The sequence below is a fragment of the Camelina sativa genome, chromosome 4 (assembly GCF_000633955.1).
Source record: "Camelina sativa cultivar DH55 chromosome 4, Cs, whole genome shotgun sequence".
Classification (NCBI taxonomy): Eukaryota; Viridiplantae; Streptophyta; class Magnoliopsida; order Brassicales; family Brassicaceae; genus Camelina; species Camelina sativa.
In genome coordinates this window covers 6105079-6115719 of record NC_025688.1, presented here as the reverse complement: position 1 = coordinate 6115719, position 10641 = coordinate 6105079, and the positions used below count along the sequence as shown (strand labels likewise).

The following is a 10641-nucleotide window of genomic DNA, read 5'->3' as shown; positions in this document are numbered from 1 at the left end:
AAAGTCCTCTCGAGGATGTGTTTTTTGGCAGAGTTGTAGCCTTTTGTAGTAAGGATGAAGGGGATGATCCTCCTTGGGATCGTAAGCATCAAGATTGTCAACATGGGCGGCCTCCTGGTCGGTCATTCCCGCTGCTACAACCGGCGGAGCACGAGAAGATGAAGATTTACTACCACTCGAGAAAAGGCGTCGGAGACTCATTATTTCTATTTTTATCTCTCTCTCTCAATCTCTAAGTGTGTTCGTTGTGGTAGTGTGGTAAAGAGGGTCTATGGTGTCATTTTATTCATCAGCTAATTTTATTCAAAGCACATACTAATTAAACAGTAGAAATTAAAACCTTCAAGAACTAAAACACACCACTCCTTGTAGGTTTCATAAGCAGCACAGTGCGGAATATAATAGTGAAATCAGGCCTTGACGGTGTCTCCTGCGACACCACCATTAGCCTTTGCTTGCTTCTCCTTGTAGTTATTGACTGCGGACTTGATGGCGTCTTCTGCAAGCATACTGCAATGTAGCTTGACGGGTGGCAACCGAAGATGCTTTGCGATTTGCCTGACAAAAAAATTTACAGCAAGTGAGTGAGAGAGTTCCAAAACATTTGACTCGTCCATCAAAATTCTATCACCTTAAAACATTCAACCTACCTAACCAATCATATCACCAGACCTGGGATATTATTGACTCATCCATTCACCTTAATTAAAAACATTCATTCAATCTACCTAAAACTAATACCGAGCTGGTGGTAGATCTTTGTTAATGTCTAAGAGACATGAATAGAAAATGGTATAAATTTTAGCAGGGGACTTACGCGTTCTTGATAGTCAAAACATCCTCTACCGTTTTGCCCTTGATCCATTCGGAAGCTGAAACCAAACCAACAAAGACTCTGAGAAAATTTCTTCCTGACCACTGTTAAAAAATTCGTGATAGAAGGAACTTATACAGCTAATCGAAAACCCTGATACCAAGTACTAGTACTAGGGCTAAAAATCGATGCTGGTCAATAAGACATACCGACGGAAGAAGAGGCAATAGCGGAGCCACAACCAAAGGTCTTGAATCTAGTGTCAATGATTTGACCGGAATCGTCGACCTTAATCTCACCAGCAAGAATCTCACAGAGAGAAACCGGCTAAACGATGAGGAAAAGAGAGTTCTCGAAAGTATTTTACAAACCCAAAATATTCATATGCATAAAGATGAGCTAAACAATGCTCTTATACTACTAGTGCCGTTAACAGTGTTAACGTTTATTTAACTGCCGTTATGTTGACATCCTTCAACCGCAACTGACATTTCCAGCTCCATACAGCTCACCCTTCTCACCCTTCACACGTGACTCGTCCCTTCTTATATGCTACACTCTGCTTCACACGTGCCAGGTGCCAACTCCCAAATACTATAACAAAGCTTCCCCGTTGGAAGAACCTTGCCCACAAGGTTCAACAGCAGGAAACTTCTTCTGCAAGTCATAGAGATACTCCCACGTTGCATCAGCTTCAGTTTCGTTAGTCCATTGAACCAATACCATCGTTGCTGCCCGACCCTGTCTCTTAACCATTTTCCGATCCAAGATAGCCACTGGTTCTTTGAGAAGGACATCCACAACCACAGAAGGTAGCCGAGTCGATGTGAGCACATTACCCATTGCTGCTTTGAGTTGAGAAAAGTGGAACACTGGATGAATGAGTGAACCCGCTGGAAGCAGCAGTGTGTAAGCGACCTTACCACATCGATCAACAATCTTGTATGGACCAAAATACTTGGGGGCTAACTTCTGATTAGCACGAACCACCATTGAGCCTTGACGATATGGTTGTAACTTCACAAAAACCAGATCTCCAACAGCAAACTCCCTCTCTGATCGATGAGCATCAGCTATTTGTTTCATTCTGTGTTGAGCCCTTAAGAGATGAAATTTCAGTATCAAGAGCATTTGTTCACATTCTTGCAAACTTCTTGCTACTGTCGCCACTTTGGACTCTCCAGGAAGATAGGGTAAGTGGAGAGGATGAGCTTGTCCATAAACTGCCTCAAACGGACTCAAATGTGTTGCAGTGTGAAAATTGGTATTATACTAGAACTTGGCCAACGGCAACCACTGACTCCACAAGTGAGGGCGATCACTACACATACATCAGAGATAAGTTTCCACACAACGATTTACCACTTCTGTCTGACCATCACTCTAAGGATGGTAGGCGCTGGAAAAGTGCAAATCGACTCCCTGCATTGCAAACAACTCCCGCCAAAACATACTGAGGAATACAGTATCTCTGTCACTTACAATCGAGCGAGGGCATCCATGAAGCTTGTACACAGTGTCAAGGAATGCTTGAGCCACAGACATAGCAGTGTAAGGATGAGAAAGAGCCATGAAGTGAGCTGCCTTTGTCAATCTGTCGACCACCACAAATATGACTGTTTTACCTGCAGATTCCGGAAGACCGTCTATGAAGTCCATTGACAGGTCAATCCAAATGGCTTCTGGAATATCTAGGGGTTGGAGCAAGCCAGGGTACGCCGCTGTGTCGTATTTGCACAGTTGACATACCACAAAACTTCGAATATAGGTTTGGATATCCACAACCATTCCTCTCCAGTAAAACAACCCTTTCACCTTTTGATACGTTGTGTCTCTGCTAAAGTGTCAGCCAGAACCTGAACAATGCATCCATTGGAGAATAGAGTTTCTGAGTGGAAGATCATTAGGGACAACAATTTTACTTTTCCTCCTCAACACTGAATGTACCCACGAATAATGCTTCCTAGCGTTTGGATTTGAAGAGAGCTCCGAAATGAGTTGTTTCAACTCCACATCTGTGTCATAATGAGCTTGAATGTCTTTCATCAAATCACACTCTAACACCGACATGGCCATATGAAGAACCTCTGCTCCTTCAACTCGGGACAAAGCATCAGCTGCCACATTATCTTTACCTTGTCGATATTGGATCTCATAGTCGAATTCCAGTAACTTTGGGAGCCACTGTTGTTGAATTGGTGTGTTCAAACGTTGCTCCAGGAGATATTTGAGGCTTCGTTGATCCGTCTTTATGATAAAATGATTGGGGAGTAGATAGTGTCGCTGCTTCTGAACCGCAAAAACCACAACCAAAAGTTCTTTCTCATAGATAGATAGGTTTAGCTGTTTACCCTTCAAGTGTCGACTGATAAAAGCTAGAGGATGACCCTCTTGCATAAGCACTGCCCCAATCCCTTTCGTGCTTGCATCTGTTTCCACCAAGAAAGGCTTGTCAAACCGTGGCAGAGCAAGAACATGTGCCTGACTCAAAGCCAGGTTAAGATGGTTGAAAGCCTCCAATGCCTCAGGTGACCAAACAAAAGAGTCTTTTTAAGTGAGCAGAGTCAAAGGTCGAGCAATTGTGCCAAAATTCTTGACAAAACGCCTGTAATACCCTGCAAGACCTAAGAACCCTCGCAGTTGCTTCAAGTTCACTGGTACTGGCCACTCTGCAACAGCGTTGACCTTGGCAGGGTCCGTAGACACTCCACCAGCAGCAATAAAATGCCCCAAATACTCAACTTTAGCTGTTGCAAAAGCGCACTTACCCTCCTTGGCATACAGTTGGTTCAAACGCATAGTGTGAAACACTTGCTGGAGATGTTTGACATGATCTTCCATATTCAGACTGTATACCAATATATCGTCAAAAAAGATTAGGACGAACTTACGCAAGAACTCCTTGAACAATGAATTCATCAACCCTTGAAACGTCGCTGGAGCGTTGGTTAAGCCGAAAGGCATAACTAGATATTCGAAGTGTCCACTGTGAGTCTTGAATGCCATTTTATGGATATCCTCCGGTTCCATTCGAACTTGATGATAACCTGCACGCAAGTCTATCTTCGAAAAGACCGCAGAACCTCCTAACTCATCCATAAGGTCCTCAATTAAAGGAATATGGAACCTATTCTTAATGGTTAACCCATTTAGTCCTCTATAATCCACACAAAGTCGCCAAGTTCCATCTTTCTTCTTCACTAACACCACCAGAGAAGAAAACGGACTTGAGCTGACGCGTATGGTGCCTGCTTTCAATAACTCTTGAACATTCTTGTCAATCTCATCTTAACGATAGGGCCTTTGATTCACCGGATCTGCTCCTTCCTGAAAGGAGGTAGAACTATTGGCTCCTTAAAGATGTCAGAAAATGTCTCCTTTAGTTGCAAAACAGACGCGTTGTTGGCATTTTCATCCTGACTAGTTTCCACGGCGAATAACATCATTTCTTCCTGTTCCAACTTCATTGGCACATATCATGGAGATTTGAGCCGACTCCTCTTGGACCTTATTAAACTTGGTAGCTTTTATCATTCTCACCGCACCTTGCTTGATCCCGTGAAGCATGATTCTTTGTCTTTTCCACCAGAATCCCATTTCTAATTTCTGCAGGTTCCATGTCATATCTCCCAATGGGGCCAACCATTGAACTCCTAACACCATGTCACACCCTCCTAAGGGAATCAACATGAAATCGTCTTTGAAAGGAGTGCCCTGAAACGACCAGTCAAAATGTGTTACCCTGCCCTGAACTCCAAGCGTACTCCCATCTGCAACTGTTACATTGGTAAACCCCGCTGACTGCACTGCAACTCCTAACGCCTTAGCTGTTCTGGGATCCATAAAATTATGTGTGGATCCGGTGTCTAAGAGGATGAACAATACCTTCTTGCTATGTACTCCTCTCACTTTCAGAGTCCTGTAGTCAGTGATCCCTGAAACTGCACTGATTGAAACCCTTGGTGTATCACTGTCTTCCTCACCAGTGACCTGAACTTCCGGATTCTCCCATTCTCCTGGTTCTTCCTCCACTTCTATCATATAAACCTATGACTTCTTATGCTTCAAGTAGTGGTCAGGGGTATATTTCTCATCACAAATGTAACATAGCCCCTTGGCACGTCGCTCACTCATTTCCTCTTGAGATAAGAACCTCCTGTTCTTAGGTGCCACCACGCTAGTATCATTGTCAGAAGACTGGACTACTTTCTTCTCCTTATCAGTTGCCTGTTTTTTCATCATTGGAGTAGCAAAGTTTGATTTAGACGACAACCACCCTCCTGCACTTCCTTTCTGCACTGGGTGAGCCTTCTCATACAACCTTCCCAAAACCAAGCATTGACGAACAGATTGGGGTTGAAACATGCGGATATGCATCTGTGTGTCCAACCTGAGGCCAGCTAGATAAGCTCTCATCAGATAATCTTCAGAAAGAGTCACCCTGTTTCGTATCAACTCAAACCGTTGATGATAATCAACAATACCATTCGTTTCCTGCAACTGCTTAAGCTCTGCAATGGGGTCATCCAACACATCCTCAAAGCGTTCCTGCAACAACAATTTATAGGATGGCCAATCTCGCGAAACATTCCTTCCCAACGGTGTCTGAACCAAAGACTGATGCCAAGCTGCCGCATGACCATCAAAATGCATCGCCGCCATCTTAACCTTGAACTCACCAGGGGTGAAATCCAGAGAGAAAAAATCCTCCACCTTGAAAAACCACTCCGATAAGCGTTCTCCATTAAATCGAGGAAAGTCGACCTTCCCAACTCTAGTTAGTCCAGAGTAATGATTCTGATAACCCCCACCATCACCCCCGTTCTGATAACCCGAGCCATCTCCCCTGTTTTGATAACCCAAGCAATCTCCCCTGTTTTGATAACCTGATCCATCACTTCTGCTTTGATATCCTGATCCATCACTTCTACCACGATCAGATCTCTCCGCCAAATGTTCTGGTGTTGCCGATACTATCGGAGCCTCACCCCCACAGATTTGTTTTCCATTGGCCTTTCCGTTGGACGCAGGTTGCTGTCATATTCGCCATTTCAAACATATCGGCAATGTTTGCGTCAATTTTTTTATTTTGTTCAACAATCGCAACTTCTAAAGCTGAAGTTCGATCAAGTACCTGTGCGATCTGAGATCCTAGAGCATTCAATCTCGCTTCAGCTAACGGAATCACCGATCTACTCGTACCCACCACTTCGTCAGCTCGAGTAAGCTGAGATCTCGTTTCCACCGCCATTGTTTCCAAGGAGTCTCTAACTCTGATACCAGTGTTAACGAAATTAATAACTCAACAAATAGAACGCAGCATCGTCATCTCACCAGCAAGAATCTCACAGAGAGAAACTGGCTAAACGATGAGGAAAAGAGAGTTTTCGAAAGTATTTTGCAAACCCAAAATATTCATATGCATAAAGATGAGCTAAACAATGCTCTTATACTACTAGTGCCGTTAACAGTGTTAACATTTATTTAACTGCCGTTATGTTGACATCCTTCAACCGCAACCGACCTTTCCAGCTCCATACAGCTCATCCGTTCTCACCCTTCACACGTGACTCATCCCTTCTTATCTGCTACATTCTGCTTCACACGTGCCAGGTGCCAACTCCCAAATACTATAACAACGCCCAACCCCTCCTCCTAGTGGAGACGCCGTCGGATTCCTTAGCCCTAGATAAGCCTTTTTTGCGGTTTGCCTCAGCATCATCATACTCTCTCTCTCTCTTCCTCCTCTCCTTCTCTTTCGGCCGAATCAAGCGCACAGGATACATATTTTATTAGGATGGGATAAGGATAGATATTTTGGTAGATTAAAAATCAAATTAAATATACATGATTATGATATATACTCATAATTCATATCTTATATAAAATATCTTTACATTATTATGATGAAACACAACAGAGCAACTTCGATCTTGATCTTGGCATGGTATGTATCAAAGTACTATCTGAACCTGTGATCAAAAAAGTTTCATCTAGAAAAAAGAAAAGAGTTATTTCGAGGTGATTGCTAAAGGATAAAGTTGCATCCGATGCTCTCATGTCACTATCTTCACCCAACTGATATAGTGCGTAACAATTTCAAACTCCATGTCATATGGAGCTAACTAAGAAAAATATGCCATGTCATATATTATTTAAAAAATAAATTAAAACGAAATTCAAAAAACAAAACAAATTAAAGATTAAAGAAACAAAATTTGTAGATTTTTTATTAAGAAAATTATATGTTGGATTGAATTTATAAAAAAAGGTTAGAATTTACATTTTTAAATTATATGTAGATTTGAGTTTACAAAAGAGGGTTAGAGTTTAGATTTTGTAATTAATGAAAATTATATGTCAGTTTTGATTTATAAAATAGTGGTTAGCGTTTAGGATTTAGATTTTATTATTAAACAAAATTATATGTTGGTTTGGATTTAAAATAAGGATTAGGATTTAGATTTATAATTAAATAAAATTATATTTCAGTTGAGGTTTGTAAAAAAATGGTTAGAGTTTTATATTTTTATCTTATTAAGTTATGCTGATTTGTTTTAAATAATCTATTTAGATAATATTAATTATTTAATTTGTTTGATTAAATTACATGGTAAATTTTGATGGGTTAATTAAGAAGAGGTGAATAAGAGAGGTAACTTTAGGGACTAATCCAATAATTGTCCTATAAGACAAGTTACTTGTTACTTCAAAATAAAATAAGATTATATTTGTTTGTTAGTTTTTTTCTTTCTTTCTTTACTGTTTAAGATTGTATATTTGTATTTTGATTTTTAATTTTATAATTTAACCCCCGGCATACCGCTAGATAATATTTTTTTACATAATATTAATTTAATCGACGTAATTATATATATATATATAATTTTAATATTGATAATGTTAACAAAATAATAAAATGATGTTTTACATGTGTAGCACATAGTTAATGATATTTTACCTTGAATTCTTTAAAATGAAGAACCATAATAAACTAATAAAATTTATAAATTTATAATGTGTAATAAATCAAACATTGTGCTCAATTATATTTGGAATTATTTTAATTTATTTTTAATATGACTATGAAACATCGTCCTATTTTTTTTAGAGTAATATATATCCATTTATCATGAGAACAAAAAATATAAGAGTTCAAACATCAAATCAAATTACTATGTGAATTTTTAAAACAGTTGGGTGAAATCTTTTAAAATGAAAAAAAATAAAGCTGAAACAGATCCCTCCTCCTATCTTTTGTTCTTTTCCGCCATATGCATTACAGAACGGACGGGGTCCACTCAACTAAAAAGATCACGCAATATTTTTAGCTTTTATAAGGCGACTTTTGTTTTTTCAACCTAATATTAATTAAAATAATATCCGTAGATTGGTTGCCCAAACTAGAGGAAAGGTGTTTACAAAAATCGTTTCTGACAATAGCATTCTAGAAGAACGAGCTAAACAATCAGCCTTCACATTGGAGAGGTATGAAATGTTTTGTTATTGTGCTCAATAGATTTTGAAACTGCAGGAGGAAAAATTTATTGTCCTGACAAGTTAAAAGGAAAAGGATGCCCTGTTTGGAAAATTTATGCCTAGCACCAATTACGCCCCGCAAAATTGCTAGTCCCGCCCTCTTCGCCTCGATTAATGACTAATCACTGCCTAGCATCGATTATCCAATTATGTCCGTCTAATTTGATTATAACTTGTCTATTCCGATTACTTTCCGCTTAATTTTGGATATAACAATTATTTCTGAAGTCAAATATAAATTAAATATATATATATATATATATTTGTTATTTAGACATTTAAATTAAGAGTTTATGATGTTTTACAATAACTAATGTACAAAATTTTAATAAAAATCATAAAATTTTCTTTTTATGTGTTTACCGTAATTTTAAAGATAATACTATAATTTTATATTTTATTTGATTTTTTTTTAACATAAACAGAATTACTCATATACTAGGGGATAACCCGTGCTACAGCACAAGATTATATTTTTTTTTACTAATTTGTTTTTTTAATTTTTCTTTTTCTTGTCTGAGATAGGTATTTCAATTTATTTTCGAAGTTTATAGTGTTTAAAAATAAATATTTGTGGCTATACGCTAATTCAGTCTCTTTATATAATCCCATACTTTGCATAATATAGCTGCTTACAAAATCAGACACACATCAATATTGAATAGTAGCTATGTAAGAGGGTATATATTCGACAATATCGGATAGTAGGTTCGTAAGAGATTACAAACAAAGCAATATTGGACTATAGTTTTGTTGGTTTGTGTTCTAAGATTCAAAGCAATAATAATAATTTGTGTTTATGAATGTTTAATATCCAAAGTAAACAATAAGAAAATAAAAAAAAGATTAGTAACAATAGAAATGACTCATATAGTCATGAAAGTATCATATTCCTTCCTTAACCCATTCAACCATTTATTGTATTTAATCTGTAGACCAAATTAGAATAAATATAGAGTTAGTAACATATATATTAGTCAAACAAAATTATAATATACCAAGAATTTAGGGATTAATTACCATTCCATTTCCTAGTGAAGATTTTGGAAAACTTCTTTAAAAACAACATTGGTTGTCTTTGTTTGAGGTTTTCCCCCACTATCTGTTATCAACATCTTCAATCCAGACTTTGATTTAACCCTTGACATTGCTACATATAACTGACCATGTGAGAAAACGGGTATAGGCAAGTATATACCAACATTTTCAAGAGGAATATGAAGAGTGATTGGAGGTTATGTAAACAATTTATGTCAATTTCGTAATGTCAATTCGAAATTGATAGAATCAATGCAAAGACTTTGAAAATATGAAAAATCTTTTTTTTTGGACTTGAATCCATCCATGCATTGGTTAAATTTGAAAATGTAATTAAATTATAAAATTGAAACTATAAAGCATAATTGATTAATTCATATTTATAATGTACTAATATCAATTATACAGTCTGCTTGAATTAAAGTTTTTACTAATCGCATGTACCATAAATTATTTCAACGATTAAAATTACTTCTGCAATAAAAATATGACTTAGTATAAATTGTCTTTTACATTTATAGATACATGATGAAACTGCTGCTACTTCAAAGTAGATTTCATCATCATATACTCCATTAAAAACTATGATTTTTAGAAGTCTAATTCATCATCAATGTCTCTGTAGAAAGAGATCCTTATTTAACAGTATAGAAGATTTCTATATTAGTAAATTAATAATTTAGTACAATCTGTAAAAGTAAAGAAAAAAACTAAGCAGTCAAATCTCTCTTTAACAAAATTCAGTTGAGAACAAATCAATCACATTAGCACTTAAAATACCATAGTGATTTATTGGTAACAAAGCAATGTTGNTTTACAATAACTAATGTACAAAATTTTAATAAAAATCATAAAATTTTCTTTTTATGTGTTTACCGTAATTTTAAAGATAATACTATAATTTTATATTTTATTTGATTTTTTTTTAACATAAACAGAATTACTCATATACTAGGGGATAACCCGTGCTACAGCACAAGATTATATTTTTTTTTACTAATTTGTTTTTTTAATTTTTCTTTTTCTTGTCTGAGATAGGTATTTCAATTTATTTTCGAAGTTTATAGTGTTTAAAAATAAATATTTGTGGCTATACGCTAATTCAGTCTCTTTATATAATCCCATACTTTGCATAATATAGCTGCTTACAAAATCAGACACACATCAATATTGAATAGTAGCTATGTAAGAGGGTATATATTCGACAATATCGGATAGTAGGTTCGTAAGAGATTACAAACAAAGCAATA

The 10641-nt window shown here is 36.9% G+C and overlaps 1 long non-coding RNA gene across 1 annotated transcript; it reads right to left on the bottom strand.

Annotated features, from left to right (window-relative positions):
• Nucleotides 295–6862, bottom strand: LOC104779937. Its single transcript, XR_002037670.1, has 4 exons — nt 6712–6862; nt 1024–6569; nt 818–872; nt 295–558 (listed from the first exon to the last, which is right to left on the bottom strand). It is a non-coding gene; the product is annotated as an uncharacterized LOC104779937 (long non-coding RNA).